Source organism: Bactrocera oleae, chromosome 3 (genome assembly GCF_042242935.1).
Source record: "Bactrocera oleae isolate idBacOlea1 chromosome 3, idBacOlea1, whole genome shotgun sequence".
Lineage (NCBI taxonomy): Eukaryota > Metazoa > Arthropoda > Insecta > Diptera > Tephritidae > Bactrocera > Bactrocera oleae.
In genome coordinates this window covers 1,546,285-1,565,860 of record NC_091537.1, presented here as the reverse complement: position 1 = coordinate 1,565,860, position 19,576 = coordinate 1,546,285, and the positions used below count along the sequence as shown (strand labels likewise).

General features: G+C 37.4%; 1 long non-coding RNA gene across 1 annotated transcript; it reads left to right on the top strand.

Annotated features, from left to right (window-relative positions):
* Positions 1 to 3,486: 3,486 nt before the first annotated feature.
* On the top strand, positions 3,487 to 18,214 carry LOC118682167 (uncharacterized). Its single transcript, XR_004977838.2, has 3 exons — positions 3,487 to 3,837; positions 12,253 to 12,532; positions 17,825 to 18,214. It is a non-coding gene; the product is annotated as an uncharacterized lncRNA (long non-coding RNA).
* The last annotated feature ends 1,362 nt before the right edge of the window (positions 18,215 to 19,576 follow it).

Below are 19,576 nucleotides of genomic sequence, written 5' to 3'. Positions count from 1 at the left end.
AGAAAAAAGTAGAGAACCGAGAAAGAATTGTGAACTTAAGTTTCGTTTTCCTCCAAATTCATTATCTAATTACTTGCAGCAATCTTGTAATAAAACTCGCATTAAAAAAAAAGAGCGTAGCTTCAATAATAAAGATACACATATTAAAAAAGTACGTGTGGCACTCGGGGACTGCCGCAGGAAAGCTATTGCAGAGCATTTTTTATCAACTTATGCAATTATAATTATTTATCTATTTTTTATGCAGAATATCTTTTTTCTTTGATATTAATTCAAGTTACACTTTTTGAGCGTAGTGATCGATAAGAAAACACATTTTTTTCCGTTATTGAATAAATGAGAAGTTAATATTTTTGAAAATATTTTTATTATCTTACAATATATGTAGGTTATTCAGGAATTTTTATCATTGAAACTATAGGTTTATAGTAACTGATATAAGAAACATAAGTTTGAGTCTTGATATCCTCTAAATATCTGGAAAATACCGCGTCAATGGTGGTCCCATATTTGTGGATTCTTGTGTGCTCTGATATTTTATCAGCGAAATTGATGTTGAAATCGCCAGCCAAGATTAGAGGAAATTTATTACCATTGATAATCCTATTGAAATACCTAATTTCAATTGTATTGTTCAAGTCAAACGAGATACTGTTCCACAAAATGGGTTAGCTATTTACAAAAATAATAATAATTTTGCTAATATGATGGCTCCGAATATTGTATTATTTATTTTTTATTAATTAAATTTTTATTAAAATCTATATATGCATTTGCCATTAAAAAAATTGTATCTTAAATATTAATTTATTTGAATCACCCTGCTCTTCAATTGATTTGCACCGCTTAAGATATAAGAAAATACGCCTAAAACTATGCAAACATTTTGTGCATACTTTGTGATCGTGTTAGGTTTATTTTCGTTACGGAATTTCTTGATTCAGTCTCCGCAAATCCCGCGAAATAAGCTATGCAATAAATACGAACAAACTGAGAAAGTCTCAATGGCCACCTGTCGAATTATTTTAGTATAAATTTATATGGGTTTATCATTTATTTATCTGGCACATCACGCCTGAACAAAATTTTCGACCGATTTAGTACTCAAAAACAGTCTAAAAGTCCTATGCAATTATGTATGGCCAAAATGTTGTTTTTATAAAAGACTTCTATTTCAAGTCTGGTTCGTTACGTTATGAAGATTCACCCCTATGCCACGTTGCTTTAGTTTATTGTGTTACAATTGTTGTTATTTCAGCAGTATACATAAGGTAAGCACAAAAAGCGGCAACTTTGTAGCTACCACATTTTATTGCACAAACGTTCAAATAAATTGGAACATCCTTTTGTCATAAGTCATTGCCAGCATGCCACCAGGCTCTTCCCCAACGTCCGCATTTCATCAAACAGATTTCCCCCATTCACCCATTTCACCGTTTCTCTGATGTGGTTACGTCGCGGGTTGTGTTTATGTTTAGTACCAACAAACTAGCAAACAAACAACATTTTTTAATGACAGTTTTAATTACTCCACCAAGTAATGCACATCATGAATGCGTTGCACACATACCGTGCAACACCGCCATCAAATGTGGCAATGCGCGGCATATAGCCAGTGTGTCTGCTGTGCGGCAGCAGCCCGGGGCGGAGCGTTTGTTGTGGCATCGTAAAATTCGCAAATAACCACTGCTACAACAACAACTTCTAATAGTAAAAGCTAGTAGTGGGCACGCATGTGAACAAAATAAAATGTTTACAAACAATGTTTACAACAAAAGCCGCCACTCTGATCTTCCGTAGAGATGTGCGCGCCGCACAGTCTACGCTGGCGATGCTGGCGAATTTCGGTTTCAAAATATTCATATTTTTTGATATTCATGCAGTGGTGTTTTCCAAAAACAAAAAACTATATAAATAGAAGATTAAGAACCAAACACGCTTTGTCTCTCACACAATGACTTGAGTTTCTGAAAATTCCACAGCAGCCACAACAATTACAACAGCAACATCATCGCTATCAACACACACTGTGGCGATTGGCACTTTCTTTATGCATGCACACACGCGCATCGAGGCTGCTTTGGCTGCGTCCAATTGACGTTTGATTAATGATGCGAAAACGTGCAACAATTGTTGTCGAGAGAAATATCTATGAAATAATACAAAAAGACGCCGTTTTATGGACTAGCAACCGGGCAATACCCAGTACTGTGGCTAGCGCTCGTGGTATGTGTGTGAAACTGCCGAACAATAGACGGATCCGACCACTACAATGGGTCGGACACTTCGGCCCACACAGCAGCGATCACGCAGCACAGCCCGAATTCGTGGAAGAGCCAATGCAGCCAAACATTTTGTAATTCTACAATCGAAATTATCAAACATGTGTATAATTAGGTGGGTCTTCGCTCTAGCGTCGTGTCTTCTTCTAAATAGCCAAAGCGCGCAAATAAACATAACCACAATAACAACAATATTAAGCGATCTTACGCCCCTGTAACGTTGAAACGGCTGAAGATTATTAATTACATTTCTTGATTCTTGTTCAATGCGAAGATTTCCGTGTAATTTCGGACATTGACTGTTTGCCGGGAGCGGTGATGGTATTGTTGCAACAAGTGATGCAATCATTAACTTTTGGCATGCAGGCGCCGCTGTTGATGGATACCCATCAATATTTTTGTCACCTGCTGTGTGATAAGTGTATTGGACATTAGATGCACACACACCTACATACACACGCGCGAACATAAGTACTTACGCACAAGCCGAGCGTTTAAATATATATATGTATGCACATATGTATGGCTGTACATGTGTTTCTGTAGGCAACAACTGACCACTAACAAATCTTAACGCAAAAGCTAGACAAAAATGTAATGTTTAACAACAAAACTGCATAATATACAATACATGCATAAATGAGTTATATTCAAATGAAAGGCAGGAAAAATTGCGTTTTGAAAACTTGTTTGGTACACAAAAACTCTCCAAACTCTCTTATTAAGTGGCGCTCAGTTCCGCATGGAATTGGCTTCCAATTTAATAACTTCCAAACCGTCTCCGAGGCTGCTTCTCTCACTACTATAACTACAACAACAAGAGCATACTATACCCAACAATCAGCAGTGCTCGTCCTGCTTCCCAAAAAAATAGTGCTCTCATTTTAACCCAAACCGCTGTGTCTTCCCTCTGTTGTGCAAAACATTATTTGCTGCCACCGTTAGCGCTCAACTGAAATTTGCAAACTTGTTTCGCCAGTTCGCTTTCTGTTCCAGTTGCCCCACAGCCATGCACACACACACACGCAAGCAACTAAACTTGCAGTCAAAAGCACAAAAAGGCTGAAAAGGCTACGCTTTACTTGCGTGTTTTCTCTGTTTTCTTTCTTTGCGAATTTCCTTACAGATTTGCTTATTGCTTTTCGCTTCTTCCATTCGCTAGCCAGTGCGTTTTTGCTTTTTATAACTTGCCGCTGACTCTGACTCCGTCTCTGCCACTGGCACTGGCGCTGGGTATGACTGGGACTAGGCGCTTTTGCTGTTTTTCGCTTCAGTTAGTTGTTGTTGCTTTGCGCAGTTGTACACCGGCGGATTAAAGGAGCTGCTCTGCATTAAAATGCGCTTTCGTTGTGCTACCACCAAAACAAAGCTTACTTTTCATTACAATAATTGGTTGTTGTTGCTATTTTTTTAAATGAACAAAACGCTTGTGATTTGAACAAAATTATTATAAAACTTACTGAGGAAAATTTTAACTTTAAAAGTGTATGCACCGTCGGCAAATTGACTACTTCTAAGAGTGTCCAAATAACGTGAGACATTCATGGAATAAGTGGTGAGTTTGAGTGGAGTATTTGCGAGTACTTATTATAAACTTTGAGTATTAGAATTGAAAAAGAAAAAACTGTGAAATGTGTTTAGAATATGTATGTAGTGATACTAATTACTGGACCTCAAAAAATGATGTGGAGAGCCTAAATATACAAGAGTAATGTTCACGAGAAGTTGTCATTTGTGCTGAAAAATTCTCTCTCAGTAGAACTCGCATGCAAAAATATAACGAAGATATTTATCTACGCGCTGACTAAACAAATTTTGTTAAATTAATCTTAAATCTTCTTAAATCTAAGAAATATAAACTTCGAAAGACTTTTAGCATCTTTTGCAGATATTTCACTGTGCAAGCGAAAAGTTTACATGGCGCCAACATCGAATTAGATATGCTAACAGTTTTCAAACATCGAAAATAATTAATTTAATCGCAATTAGACTCATCAAAAATTTCAAAAGCTATTTGTTGTTCTTTATGATATAATATTCTTCGTGGTTCTCATGGAAAGTATGTGCCATATTTCATTCATCTTCATCAAACACAAACGTATGAGATATAAACACATTGATTCCCTTTGGATGAACTACTATGTCGAAGAGCTTTCTCTAGACCTGCTATGACCAAGAAGTTGTTGAATTGAGTTCTTTGTGATGCGCAAATGCTGAAAAGAAAATTGTCTTATGAAAGGATACTAATTGTTGATAAGTACGAAAATTAGAGTCCGCTGACCATATAAAAATTACATTTTTCCTTTCACATCGGCCACACATCGGCTTGTATTAAGAAACTAAAGACCTATTTTTCTTCTTCATTTTATATTGCATGCTTCGTTGCTTTTACTGATTTGCGATGCCGTCTACTTTCATTACTATCAATTCAATTAAAAATTTATGCATCGATCACGTCATTTATTTATATTTTAATTAACAGCTTAATGCTTTATATACCGCTGTGTATATATATACTTTATCTTCAGGAAAATAGTTTACAAAAAATCCAGCGACAACAACAACAAAAATTACAGACTTAACTTCTTTGGAATAATGCCAAATATTGGTGGAAACAGACAAACGCAAGTCTAATCGCACAATCTAATGGACTCACACTCAATATTCAATACGCAAAACACAACAAACACAAGCACTTAAGTGCAACCACGCAACTTTGACACGTGCCCTTTTTAACGCGTAGTTTAATGACGAATTACATTTCAATCTGGGTTTACGCTTTGAAGACTGTCTTTATGGCTCGATTGGTCAATTGAGGGCTTTAAGTGTTTTTCAGCCACATTTTATCAAGTCATTGTTGCAACATTAGCTGCAGCGCGAGCGCCCAAAATGTAGACAAACCATTTAACAACAAAAGCAACAAAAGCAACAAGAGCGGCCCAAACAATAAGCAAAAACATGTAAGTGAACGCAGCTAATAATGACACAGGCGTTGAACCATCAAATGGCCGCGCGGACGGACGTTCGGCCCAGAGATGTAGAGACGACCGAGTGAGTGGAACAACAAAACACCGGCTGACACTTGAGCTAATCGCTTTGCTGTTAGACATACAGGCGGGGTAGCAACGGCCAAATATTTCGGTGCCAACAACAACAACAGCAAAGCTAATAAACGTGGCTCAACACTGAATATTCGTAACCAATCAATATTTGTTGTTGTTGATGCATGACAAGCATAATGCCGCACACACCGCCACACAGCATCCTTATTGCATGAGTTGACAAAATTCCCCCATAATTATTGCTGTTGCCCCTTTTGGTTTGCATTGAGTAAGCGATCGATATCAGGCAATGTTGGCAGTCAGTGCGCTCATTGCGGAATTGATCGTGGCGATTAATTTGTCTTCCACTCGACTGTCAGAGCCTCTAAGCTGCTGTGTGTACACAGCCATGCACACTAACGGACACACTTACACATTCATGGTGTGTGGGGCGCGAGCTAAAGCGTGAGCATGAGTGTGCAACATGTTGCTTAGCGCGTTGAATCTAAGCAACAGCATTGTTTGTGGCAGCAGTGTGGCAACAAATGGAATGCACTTAATCACGATTAGCTGTAATCGATAAAGCGCAAAGAAAAGATCAGTGAAAAGCACAACACCAACAAAAACGGCACAGATTGAATAGCTGATAGGCAGCAGTGTGAGCAAAGCGAGCGATTTTAGTGACGCAAATAAGAAGCAGCGTTGAAAAAGGCGCAAAAAACAAGTGCAAAACTAATAAAGAATTTCGGAAAACGGCATTTCAGCTCTCGTGATTCGATGGATTGCAGATGAAAAATGATATTAACAACAGAAAAATATTAACAACGGTTGCACCGAAGCTATGACAACCCTTCGCAAATACAAAAGTTTCCTTACAAGCACTTTGATCGGTCAGCTATATGCTATAGTGACGCGATCTGAAAATTTTATTCTGAGATGTATCGTTGCTTTGAACAATAATCCATGCAGAATGGATGAAGATATCTCATGAAATTAAAAAGTTTTCCTTACAAGCACTTTATTCCGATTGTTCAGTTTGTATGGCAGCTGTATGCTATAGTGGTCCGATATCGGCCGTTCCGACAAATGAGCAGCTGCTTGATGAGAAAAGGACGTGTGCAAAATTTCAGATAGATAAATTAAAAACTGCGGCACTCGTTCGCATATATACAGACAGACGGACGGACAGATGGACAAACAGTAGCCATGCTAGCAAATATATATTTTAATTATTACTTGCATTTTCATACAAAATCTTAATTTATCAATAATAATTATTTCGCTCTTCTGAACACAGATCTACTGCTCTAGACATCGCTCCAAAAATGTAGCTTTAGTTTTTATTTAAGGAAATTATTTGGAGATTTAAAAGCATAACATTTTCAATAGAATCTATTTTAGTTTAAGAGAATCGGCGTTGCAATTATTCACGTTTAGTCAGAATATAGCATACATTTCGTATGTACATATATAAAGTATATATAAATACATACATATATAGGTAGTTGTGTGATCACCTTCAAATACAGGTATTACTCACTTATTGTGACTAAATGTGTCCCCACGCTGGCTGCTGCAGGCCACATGCTGCGCCTCAATTCAGCACATTCTGAGCTTAATCACTACTTTTACAGAAACATGTGCGTGTACGTGTGTGTGTGCATACAATTACAAAGGTTTCTCGTATTTTTTGTGAATGAATTTGTATTTGTGTGTTTTAGATTTTTTATTACTTTTTTCCAAATTTAACCGCCGACTAATTCATTTACTTCATTCATAATCATTTGTGTGCGGATGCTGATAAATTGAAAAGTATTATTAATAGCGATTTTTTATACGCTGCCATCTCTGCTTATGTGTGGCGTGTAGAGCGCGCCTTCTGAACATTCACTAAGTAGGTTCGGTCATTGTTGATTTTAAATAAATTGCTATCATAATTCAAGCGACTTGAACAATCGCTCACATATTCGATGTTGACACCATTCGTGACCATTTAGGATGGCTGACCGTTTGTTATACAAATTTTTCAATCAAAATACAAGCGAGCAGAAAAGCAAAAGGGTTAAATTAAACGATGAACAATTGGAAACCCGTGTTGAAAATGTTGAAGATAAGGTTTTTGGGTGGTCTGCACGGCAGATAAGTGGGAGCGGAAACGGTGAGGAAGTTCTGGCTCAATACTCGTATATGCTATGTAACTGTACTCTGTGACTAGTTTGTAGTCATAGAAATATGAACTCGCATTGACTTACTTAGCAGACTCGTGTTGCATGTATGAAATGCTGGACGCTGGCTTGCAGCAATCGACAGGTTTGCTGTCACTGCAATTAGCCAACAACGCGCAACATTAATTGCCGCAACGCTGCACGAGCTTAGAGCCAACTCTAACACCTGGGTGCGTACAAGTGGCGCTAAAATGCGCGCTAATTTCCACTACGCAACATGCAACATACTTGTACAATGTGCAACGCGTTGAAAAAGTCTCACCGTATTGCAGCAAAACTTGATTTATCACTGTTGTTGTTATTAGCATTGTTGTTGTAGTTGTTAATGCTGCACATATGCAACGCAGCGCAAAGGCTTTCGCTTGAGCTTTCCACACCTGTGTACGATGAATTTCCATTGCAAATATCGAATTTGCGCCAATGTTGCCGCCACTTTGCGCACACCGCTCAGAGCCACTCATCATATTTTTCCCACTTCAATGCTTATTTAACGCAAATTAAAATAATTTGCGGTTCCGTTTCAGATAAAAAAAAAAAACAGAGTGCAAACAAAGTAAGAAACAACTCGTGTGAGTTGAGGCAACACAAAACGCCGCTTGCCGATTGACTTTAAGAGCTGCCGCCTTGCAACACAGATAGGACAATGCCTATGCGCCAAATGGGGGAAAACAGGTTCACTACAGTTATCGCGCAGACTAAGTCAGCGGCGTTACGCGTGCGCGTAGTTGTGGAAATGTCTCTATGTATGCAACTAAGAGTGGGAGCCAGAGCAACCGAACAGATATGGAATTGTTGTAATTTTGTAAATTTTAGTTTTGCACCACACTTTATTAGCGGCAGCGCTTGCGGCAACTCATTGCTTGCTTATTAATTGAAGCGAAAAAGCCGCAAAGGCAAATGCAAATTTACCACTATTCTGCAAGGCGATTATGACAGGTGGCAACACTTGAATGCCGACTTGATACAAGTCAAGTGACTGCTGTCAAATAGCGCTCACAATTAATATGTGCAACAAACGGGCAGAAGCAAGTGCAACAAGTACCTATGCACCTATGCCCGTTGCAAGATGTGGCACAAGAAATGAGGAAAGAAATTATTACAGCACTTAATAAAAAGCCAACAGTCAACAGTCGACAGTGTTTGCGGCAAGTGGACAATGTAATGGGGCAAACAACATGCAACATGTAAGTATCCAATTAAATATGCAAAAATTATTGCATGCACACACATACAAACTTTATGCTGCTAACTGCATATTAGTGTATATGTGTGTGTGCTTTCTGCATGTGTTGTCAATTGTGTTAATTATGCGGCTTGACAATGGTGAGGAAATGCTGTTCCGGCAGTGAAGAATTACTTGGAGGAAATGTACAGAGATGATTAAATATTGTGTGAACACACTTCATTAAAATGACAGCAAAGATAACTGTTTTCCATAAGTGTATGATTAAATGTGTTGTTTATGTGGTTGCTTAGTAACTGAGATGTCTGTGTGTGAGCCGATGAAGAGATTATTCACGAATTTCGTTGCACATCTTTTGCGCCCAGAAATTGTGCAATATTATTGTTGCTATAGACACACAAACAAATTTACAACCGCTGAGAGTGACGAGAATAATTTTGCAAAAGACCGCTCATTGCTTGAGACTAGTTAACTTTTTTGTCAACGAGCATAACCTTGAAATTTTCTTGAATTAATTATTGCACTGCTAGGATTTGTTACTAATTTGTTGTTGAATTTGTTATATCTTGATTTCTATGCAGGAATTTCTAAATCTAGTTCAATAGCCTAATTCTTCTTCTTTTTTTTTGAAAAGATAGCTACGGATTCTCATTTTTTCCAATCGATACAGCAAGTTGCGATTGGATATGCATAATTATTCGATACTAAATGCGTTTTCGGCACTTGTTGTTGGCGACTTTGGCTCACAAAGCGAGTGAAACAATAATTTTCGAACGCATATACGCTGTAAACATGCGAGTTTCGCATTAATTCATGCAACAATGGAATTACCCAAAAACACACACTTTCATACAATCAACATTTCCCACTAATTTCGCCTACTAATAACTGTTTTACTTGCGATAAACTCGGAATAACAAAACCTGCTGTGTATCCCATAAACAAATAAACACATTTAACCCTTTCTCGCCGTTCGTCGACCACCTGCGCCTCAAACACACACATTTGAAGCGATTATAAGCTGCATAACACATACATACCACGTTTGGTATTAGCACATTCGCTATTGTTAGCCTTGGTAATGATAATGGCAGTGGGGATGGCACACGCGCTATAAAAACGCATTAACAAATTCACTCCTTCCATTTGATTGCATCGTCCTTTGATGTGCTCCGCTCAGAGCCACAATGAATTGTTGCTAATATTCAGGTTATTATTATATATGTATATTATTTTACAACACAAACACACAATTGTTTTGAATAAAGGGTGCAAACGCTTATCAAAAAACACAAATTTAGAATTAATGCTGTTATTAACTCAAATGCAATAAAACGAAATTAAAATACCAAACAAAAGAATAAATATGTATTTATAATTTGTATATTCGCGACTCCTCTTGCGAAGCATATGTAGTGCATTGGGTGCTCAGCTACTATTCGTTGGTTAATGATGTGTAGAAATTTAAGCCGCCCAGCAGCTCGTAAACGGCAAAGCACTCCACTTTTAGCGTAAACTCTAAATATAACGCACAAAAGAGAGTGAGAGGCTTGGGCAAATATCACTCTAATATTTGAACAGTGCATTTATTCGGTTGAGAATGTGGGCGCACCCATTATTTTTCTATTTTCCGCTTACAAAAGCGTAGTTTGACTATTATGAGTTGCTGAGTATATATTTTTTTTACTTTTTTCGTTTTTCAATAGTTTCAGTGGAATTTAACGCATTGCATGTATTTTATGCTGTCACTCAATCTATTTCTGGTATCAAACTTTGGCACATCAACACTTGGTGGCAGTTGAAAGGCATTTATTGTGTTATTTTGGTGGCAAAAGCTTTCGCGTGCAAGCTCACCGCTATGTAGGCACGAAAGGGTCACCATTCCTCACACCCAACTACATTAATTGTTCGCTTAATTTACGGTAGTTAAGTTTTGTTAGCGCTAACTTTTTCATTATTCATATTTAGCGCGAATGTTTGGTTTGTGTATCTGTGGTGTACTGGTGCCTATGAAGTACAACCCGACTAAAGTACTTCAAATATCATAGACTGCAAATAATTAAGTAAATACTAATAATTTGAAATTTTTCGCGCGCGATACTGAAATTACTTTATGTTTGCTGGCAACAAGCGTGCAGTTTCTCAGTACTTGAAATAACTAAACAAACTAGCACACCACATATCCACCAAGCAGACTTTTAGGCGCAGAAACCGACAAACATGTTTTCATATAAATAAGGTGGCCATTTAGTAAGGCGTTCAACGGTCATCAACAAGCACATTACGAATGACCTCATATACAAAATTCTGCCACAATTTAGTTGGGACTGTCTTTGCTTCGTTGCTGGTTGTTACCGTTGTTTTGGTGGCATGCTGCGCACTTAATTTACAACTTTTGACATGTTTATGATAACTTGGGTCATTTACGTGCAACCTTTGTGTTAACGCCAGGTGAGATGTGCTTGTTTCAACGTACACACATACATATATATATATGCCTACAAATACATTCAAGCCATATTTACCACTCACTTGTTAGCAAAGCGCTTTGCATACGGCGCATGCGCACTGCCACAGTCACAATCGCAATTGAATGCCCCACACGCAATGTGCGACCGAACGACAAGAAAGTGCCACAAAAAGAAGAATGTCGAAGCTAAAGGAGACAAATCCATTGCTACAGACACCCTGGCTCAGCGAGCGCGAAGGCATATTTCATATATTTAGGGTTTGTTTGTTTATCGGTATGTACAAGAAATGCTATACTAGACTGAGAAGGATGGAGGAGGGCGCCACCAAGTGGAATGTACAATAACAATGTTCGCACTGCAGGACATCACTTAATTGCGAACATGTTTTTTAACACGACGTTCAACATGCTGACACAGTTAAAATGTGTATGTATAGTGGAGACTTGAAGAGCTAAGTGTGCGAGGCAAATACCAAGCAGGCAATTTGTATACTGATACTCTACGTATGTTAAATTGTGTTTATAAAGATTCCTTCCATAAGCTAAAAGCTATTTCTATAAGCGATAATCTATTAAAATTAAGTTCAAGCTTCTATATTCTAAACTTGCTTAGTATTAAGCCTCAACTGGTAATTAAGATTGCATGAATTCTACAATCATAATATCCAAAGTTAGCAGAAGTGAACAGAACTTAACTTTGAACTAAAATAAAACTTAACCTCAAAATCAACATCAGTAACAAACCATCAGGAAGAATATAGAATTTACATTTTCTGAAATTATTCGAACCAAAATACGCTTTCTAGCCGCTTATTAGAAACGGTATTTACACTATTCAGTAATACGAGGAGTCTTGCAGCATTACCATATTTTATTGGCGCAAGCCGCGGTCCACAACTATCGGCAACTTGCGCCATGACTTCAAATAGGAATATTGAAACAAAAATACCTTTGGTAATAACAATAAAATAATAAAATGTTATACTAACAATAATAAGCTATGTTAACAACCACAACGGCCCACGATAATTAACAAGTTTTATTGTTGCAGCTGCCTACCATCTATATATGTACACTCCAGCGCATATTACAGCCTGTATGCAGAGGGGGGCGATCAAAGTAGTGATAAACATGCGCCAAAGGCAACGGCGACAATGTTGAGAAGCGGTGAAAGAGCGAAAACTGAGACGGAATTAACGCAGATACGGCAAATTAATTAATTTATAAGGATTATAAAACTTTTACTGTTGTACCACGCATTCAAACTAAAGCCAAGAGCAAACGAATTTCGAAGGGAGTGTGAAGCTATGAAATTGCTACAAACACAAATGGTCAGTTGTAAATTTTACAGCAGTAAGCTAAAGTTGAAAAAAAATACATATGAACATATGAAGTAAAGCGATTAAAAAATATGTTTTACGCAATTTCGTTTATTGCGAAAATGCAAAGTGTTTGCTGTTGCAGCAATATAAAGTAGATATTTGCAATTTTTATTTACACGAAAAATTGTAAGTTGGAAGCTTCCGTACGACTCAGCGGCACTCTAGATTTATGCAGACATTCTACGTTTGAAAAATCGTATCGTCTTCAATTGCATTTGCATTTCGTTTTATATCGAAGCTTTATGCCGTTGTAAATGCGTGAAATGTGCGAACGCTCCCATAATTATGAGATATGAGAAAGTTTTCGTAATAGCTTGGTAAGTAGAAGCAGCGAATAGTGTTGCTTGGTCGACACATTTCCACACGTATGTGTGAATTACTCGAACGTAATAAAAGACATAAATTGCTGAAATCACATGCTAATGCATAGTATCAGCAACTTATTATGAAAACAACAAAACATCGCATGTCGCAAAAGCAGTGAAAACAGCAAACAAAAAACTGTATATGAGTCTAACACCTAACACCTAACAACAAAACAACAGCGATGACACAAAGGCAACAAAAATGAAAAGCTTCCAACAAAAAGGGAAATTCCATTGCATGTTAATTTGCTGTTGAAATAAGTACAAATGAAAAGGAAAATATTATTCCCATACACACAAATGTATGTGCTTTGACATATAATTTGTGGCTAAGTAACTGTGTCCTTGCGCGCACCCTTTCAGTGGCGCAGAACAAGAACCCGTGATTGCATGCTTGCCGCCGGTAGCGTTGGCGTGGTGTCGGCAGTGGCGGTGGCACGTTATTGTCCATAACTCATAAAGGCCACCTATGCGACTTACATAACACCATTTTCAAAAAAAAAAAAAAAAAAAACACACACATACATGCAGGTGTATGGACATTTATAGAAATATGTTTAGCACAGTGCTGCCTAATCCATCATTTGCTCGCGCGCTGGCAAACCACTTCACATTTCATTTGAGCCCACAAAACCACCCAGCCGTCTATTTAAGTTATGTGACAACTACAACAATAAAAATATGTATGTAAGCGGACTGCTTATCTACTGAAAATCTCTAAAGCGCAAGTTGCTTGACTTGCAAGCGCCAAGACCGACAGCGGCGCACAATGCGATTAGTCGTTTCAACAGTTGAAGTTGTAATTTTGTTGTCGGCAGCCTTATAGGTGAGCAACATGCGAAATTTGTTTAGGACAGGCGATCACAGCTATTTGTGGTAATAATGGAACATTTTCGAAAGAAACACAAAATTTTTGAAATGTTATGAAACTCTCGTGTAATTGTGTTCACAGCAATGAGCAACGTTTTTAGCAAATTGCTTAGCATAAACCGACCACAGCAACCATTTGACGTCCAACATAACTACATACAATTAAATGGACATAGGAGAAATCTATTAGTATAAGTATAAATAACGGACTTATGTAAGCCTAATCTATAAAAGAGCTGCAGGATATCATAAACAGCAGGCAAGTTGTCAACAATACCTTACAACCTAAATCGCTCTTTTTAACAGACTCTACCAGGCTCTCCTTGCCTTACACTGAGATTTGAAGGGTCGTGATTTCAAATCATAGCTATCGAAAAATCTTAAGGGAAAAGCTTTTACTCCAAAAAAGAGATAGATGCCTGAGGCACTTAAGGGGTTCGATGGGTCACGTCTAACAAATAACGCCCTATTTTCAATAATTTTTTTTTCATATAAAAAATTAAATATTTTATTCAAACTTTTTATTATTCCGATTTGATGAAGATTTTGTGAAATTTTCAAAGAAACGGAAGAAAGATATTTTTGAAACGTCATTTAAGGCAGCCCCTCGGAAAAAGGTGCCTTCGCGTTGACAGCAGAATTTTTAAAAGCATCATCAAAAGTAAAAAGAAAAAAAACGTGTTTGAATTAAGACCATTAACTAGATATTAGGATGAAGAAGTGATGAAGATAAAGTGAAAATTGTATTTTTGGCAGACGTTTTTACAAAAAAATGCAAATTTTGGTGAAAATTTCTCGTCGTTTTTGTTTTTTAAATGGTTGTAATTGAACAAAAAAAAATCCTCTGCAACAAGAAGTTGTAAACTCTTTGATATATAATTTGTGTAAGCCTGTGTAAAATTTCAGTAAGATCGGTTTAGTAGCTTGTGAAAAATCTTAACAACCGACTTTGAAAACACAGTTTCGAGAAAAACGCGTTCAAAGTTTTAAGTTACTTTATAGCTGACCTCAAGCGCGCAAATTTTCAAAGCCGTGTTTCCAAAACTATTACTGCTGTCAACTTGAGAATTTAGAACAATATTTTATAGAGTTTAATAAAAGAATAAAAAAAATTTAAATTGAAGCCGTGAAACCCGTGTAACTTCTTAAAGAAATCTTCCAAAAACTCGGTCAAATATCCACCTACTTGCAACCAAGGTGTCACTGGAAACTCTAAAATTCCATAAACAAGAGTCGTCATGCGATTATTTGAGCGTTTAGAGAAGTGCAAACCTCATACCTCGAACTGATCGTGTACCCAAAAATAGCTGTTACAAGAATTTTAATTACTTCTTTGTTTTTATTTGGTTTTTTGCTATAGTATTTTCTTATCGGTTTTAGTGGTTGCATATAAACATTTTGCATTGTGACGAGAACTGAAAAAATAAAAATAAAATATATGGTATAACTCGCCTGCTGCCCTATTTACCATATGCCGCCTTAACACATTAAAAATATGGCTTACTGAAATAAAGCATAACTATATACTTAACTGTTATAACTGTAACTTGGCAATAAAAGAATGTGATAATATTTTTTAAAAGCATTTATTTTACCACTCTCCTTCATATGTTAATTAACTTTGCTCTTTGTGCCAATTCTCAACGCAAAAATTTAATAACGTCCACGGTTGTTGCACGAAAACACTCACCTCCTTTACAACCCATAAATGCGCTCGTAAAGCAGGCAATAGCTATGCATATCACATGTGCTTGCAAACATTTTCACTTTTCGTTTTTAATTGAAATAATATATTTAATAACAGAGCAGACGACGGCAGTCGCGCAATGCGTTCCTTTGTGCCCCTTAAAGAGCTTTCGAGCTGATTATCCTTCGCAACCATGTAGATGTGTGTGTGTGTGTGCTTATTTAAATGCGCTCATGCATCTGAAGAGCTATAGAGCAGTAGCAATGCGTCTTCTCCTTCACTCGGCCGTTCGGCACCTTCTGCGCGCACCGTGTTTGCAACGCCTCGTTTGTGCGAGTTGTGCGAGTGTTGTGGTGCAAGGCACCGCTGTTGTGACGGCGCGTGTTGCCAGCGCCCATTCGCGCCAGAAATATGATCAATTTTCATGTTTATTGCGCACGATTCTTAGCCTCAAAGTTAAACGCGCCGACCTGTAATTTGGCAACGAAATTCCGCGCTGCATCGCGGCCAAGTGTTGCCGAGTGCGACGCGCGTAATTCGCTCACATTACCTGCCGGCAACACCGGCCGGACACGACAACGGCAGCAACACTCCTGGACTTAATTTGTCCAAAGTGCTGGCTATAAAGTAAAAAGGTGTGTAAAAAATGCAAAAAGGTGGCAAAATATTATATACGGTCATCGCATGAAGCCAAAATAGCGGTGAGGAAAATGAAATTTCAGCATTTAACAGCGGAATGCGGGAAGTAGAGAGCACTAAGAAAGGAAATGAACGCATAATGAATGTATTTAAAGAAAATGTCTTGATACATACAATAAATATATATAAATTATAACACTATAGAAAAATTTTCGTTCACATCAATACTAAAAGTGATTTGTAACATTTAATTGTCTTGAAATACTTGAAAATATGCATATGAGTTTTCCTTTCATGACTACTCTATATATAAACCAAAAAATATAAATTGAACTCAACACCAACCATGCATGTTCATGTTAATACTCCTGTACCATTTAAGAAACACTAACAGTCTCTTTCATAATGGGTTAAACATGCCAGATGATGTTGTGTAAGAGCGCTTTACTGTGAACTAGCCTCAGGACCTTTGTCAAGCTACAAGTTAAGTAGCTGGCAATATACTCCGCCTGTCCATTTGACAACATAGACAGTTGTAAGTATGTAAATTGGCAGAAACAAGTCAACTCAATCCAACATACGAATGATACTTAATTTGCAAAGACATTCAAAATTATCCGACAATGGAATTTTTGCACGCAACTTGTCTATCTCTTAATTCTTCAACACAAAACTGCACATGAAAGGCCAGAATGCCAATTAACAGGCTACTCGAATACGCAGCTGACTTGTTTTGCTGAATTTTATACTCATTTTCATAAAATAGGGCATTATAGCAGACCCTGTTACCAACTGTTGCAAACTCAAAAACTGAGTACAATATAAAACGTTAAGTTCGGTTGCAAAGAAGCTATAATATGCTTCACAAGTACAAAAGATTCCTTACATGAACTTGATTTTGATCATTCAGTTTGTATGACAGCAATATCCTATAGTGATCCGATATCGGCAGTTTTTTGTTGAGAAAAAGACAGGTGGAAAAGTTCAGATCGATAACTCAAAAACTGAGGGACTAGTTCGGGTATACACAGACAGTCGGACGGACGGACAGACCAACGGAAAGGGTTAAATCGACTCATCCCGTCTTGTCGATCATTTATGGTTTATATATATATATTTTATAGAATCTCCGACGTATACTTCTGGGTGTTACAAGCTTCGTGGCAAACTTAATATATCCTGTTCAGGCTGTAAAAATTAGGAAATGAGCAGAACAATATATTTCACAGGCATCAGATCGGAATATTGGCTAGATAAAATTTTAAGCAACTAATGCTTTAGAATTTGATCAAGAATGATCAGTTAAAAATACATAATGCAATAGGCACACAGCTAGAAGAACCGTTTTAAAAAGGAAACCAAGTTTCTCGCTTAATTCGTTTGTTATGCAGCAAAGTTTATTTCACTTTAATATATCTCACACCTACAGATGAAGTAAAGCGCTTTTTTGGTATTCCCCAGCTACAGATTAGTTTTCCTTCAACCAGTTTTATTATTGTTGTGCATTAGAATGCATAAATGCTTCTCGAAACCCATTTTACGACATAAATTATGTGATTTTCGACATAACTCACAGAAAAACTTACATAAGAAATTAAAATTTTATCACTTCACCGCTTTTAATTATTATCAATAAAAATATTTTTCATCATTTTAACCTTTTTTTAATTTCTCTTGCAGATTACGTTTGCCCCGCGATTGGTTACACATCTACAAGCGTACGTAATTGCGTGTTGAATGCATGTCCGCAGCATTCCACGGCAGACTTTTTATTATGTGGCATCCACAAATCATTTCATTGTTCAACAGTAGGTGTCACATTTTATTGCGCGCTCCACAATGCCCACAGCGAGCACACAAGCGCATGCGCATTCACTACACGCACCTCAGCCAGATATCCGCATCTGCATGTTTGATTGATCACGCTGGCTATCGGACATAATTTGGTAGATTTGAGGCCTTCGAAATAGCTCGTACAATCAGTGCGGCGAGCATAATTTCTAGACATATATACACATGTACACACTTCTATGTATGCGGGTCTGAAAATGTATTTAATAAATTTTTTACTGCGCCTCGAGAAATGACTTTTATTATTGAATGCATAAAAGGTGAAAACACAAATCTTAAAATATAATAAAGTAAAGCCGAAATGCGCGTATGTGTGACTTTGTGGGGAAAGGACAACTTGTTGCATTCAAAGCCGTTTTTATGTGTTGCTGAATTATAAGGTCTGCATTTACAATTTGTGGCATTTTTTGTGTGTCTTTCAGGTTTTTATCGCCCACATTTTGTTTCGACGATCGCCGCTCACTCGACACCGTTCGCATATTCACTTGCTGGATTGATTGATCATTAATCATAATTTTCGAAGCGATCAACAGTTTTGTACTCGTAAGCTTACAATTTTTATGTATAGCGACTTGAATATTTTCACACCTCGCAAACAATGCAGTCACGGATTTATGATTTTTTCTAAGCGCTATACGCTCACCAGCGTTCGTGGGGGGCTGGCAATGCTCCAGGCGTTTACTAGCTCTAAGCACAAATAACAATGGTTTCGAAAGGTTTTTGTTATTTTGGCACTTAAATGGTGAATACGTGCGCACACAAATGTCTAATAACTATTTTCTAACGAATTATGACTTATCATAACTGCTGCTCGATATGAGACGATGATGGATCGATCGATCACTCGGTGATTATACGATGACTCATGAGGATAAAATAGAAACGGCGATGAAATGCTCGTCTAAAAGTGTAGTTAGTGTTGCAAATAGCGAGTAATTATCAATTTATTGCTGCAGTGTAAATTGGCAAAGCAAATGGGGAACTTTATAAGGAGTGACGCCTGATCATTTTTAGATATTCTTAAATGTATTTTTGTAAAAGAAAAAAAAATTGTATACAGCATGAAGTGTCAATGAGCGCTCGTAGAAGTAAATATTCACGCTCATTTCTCATTTTGAAACATACTTAATTTCATCACTTGAATGATTTCTTAGGATTGCATGCATTTAATGATCTGCTCCTCATTTTTTGGTTTTCTTTGTATTAGCCAGTTGACACTGACGCATATACTGACAACTTCATTAATAAATATTTTGTTTATTTGACATTCTCAACAATTTTAGAAATAACTATCGCATCTCGAAAATCATGCAACACAGTGCTCACCACACTGTCTCTTAGCTAATTTCGACTCCCCCTCTCCTAACCCGCTTTGTTTCCAATAAAGCTTACAGATGTTGTTTGCCTGTCATCTCGCAGCGCGCTGACAAGTGATCTTGCTTATGATTTCTGACAGCCAACAACTGACGTTCGTTTGTCGTTTGCTGGAAAACTCTTGAACACACACTAATGCGCATTCAAATTAATGATGCTGATTTCACTATCCGCATCTTGTATCGTCGTTTCTATGAATTTGTTGAT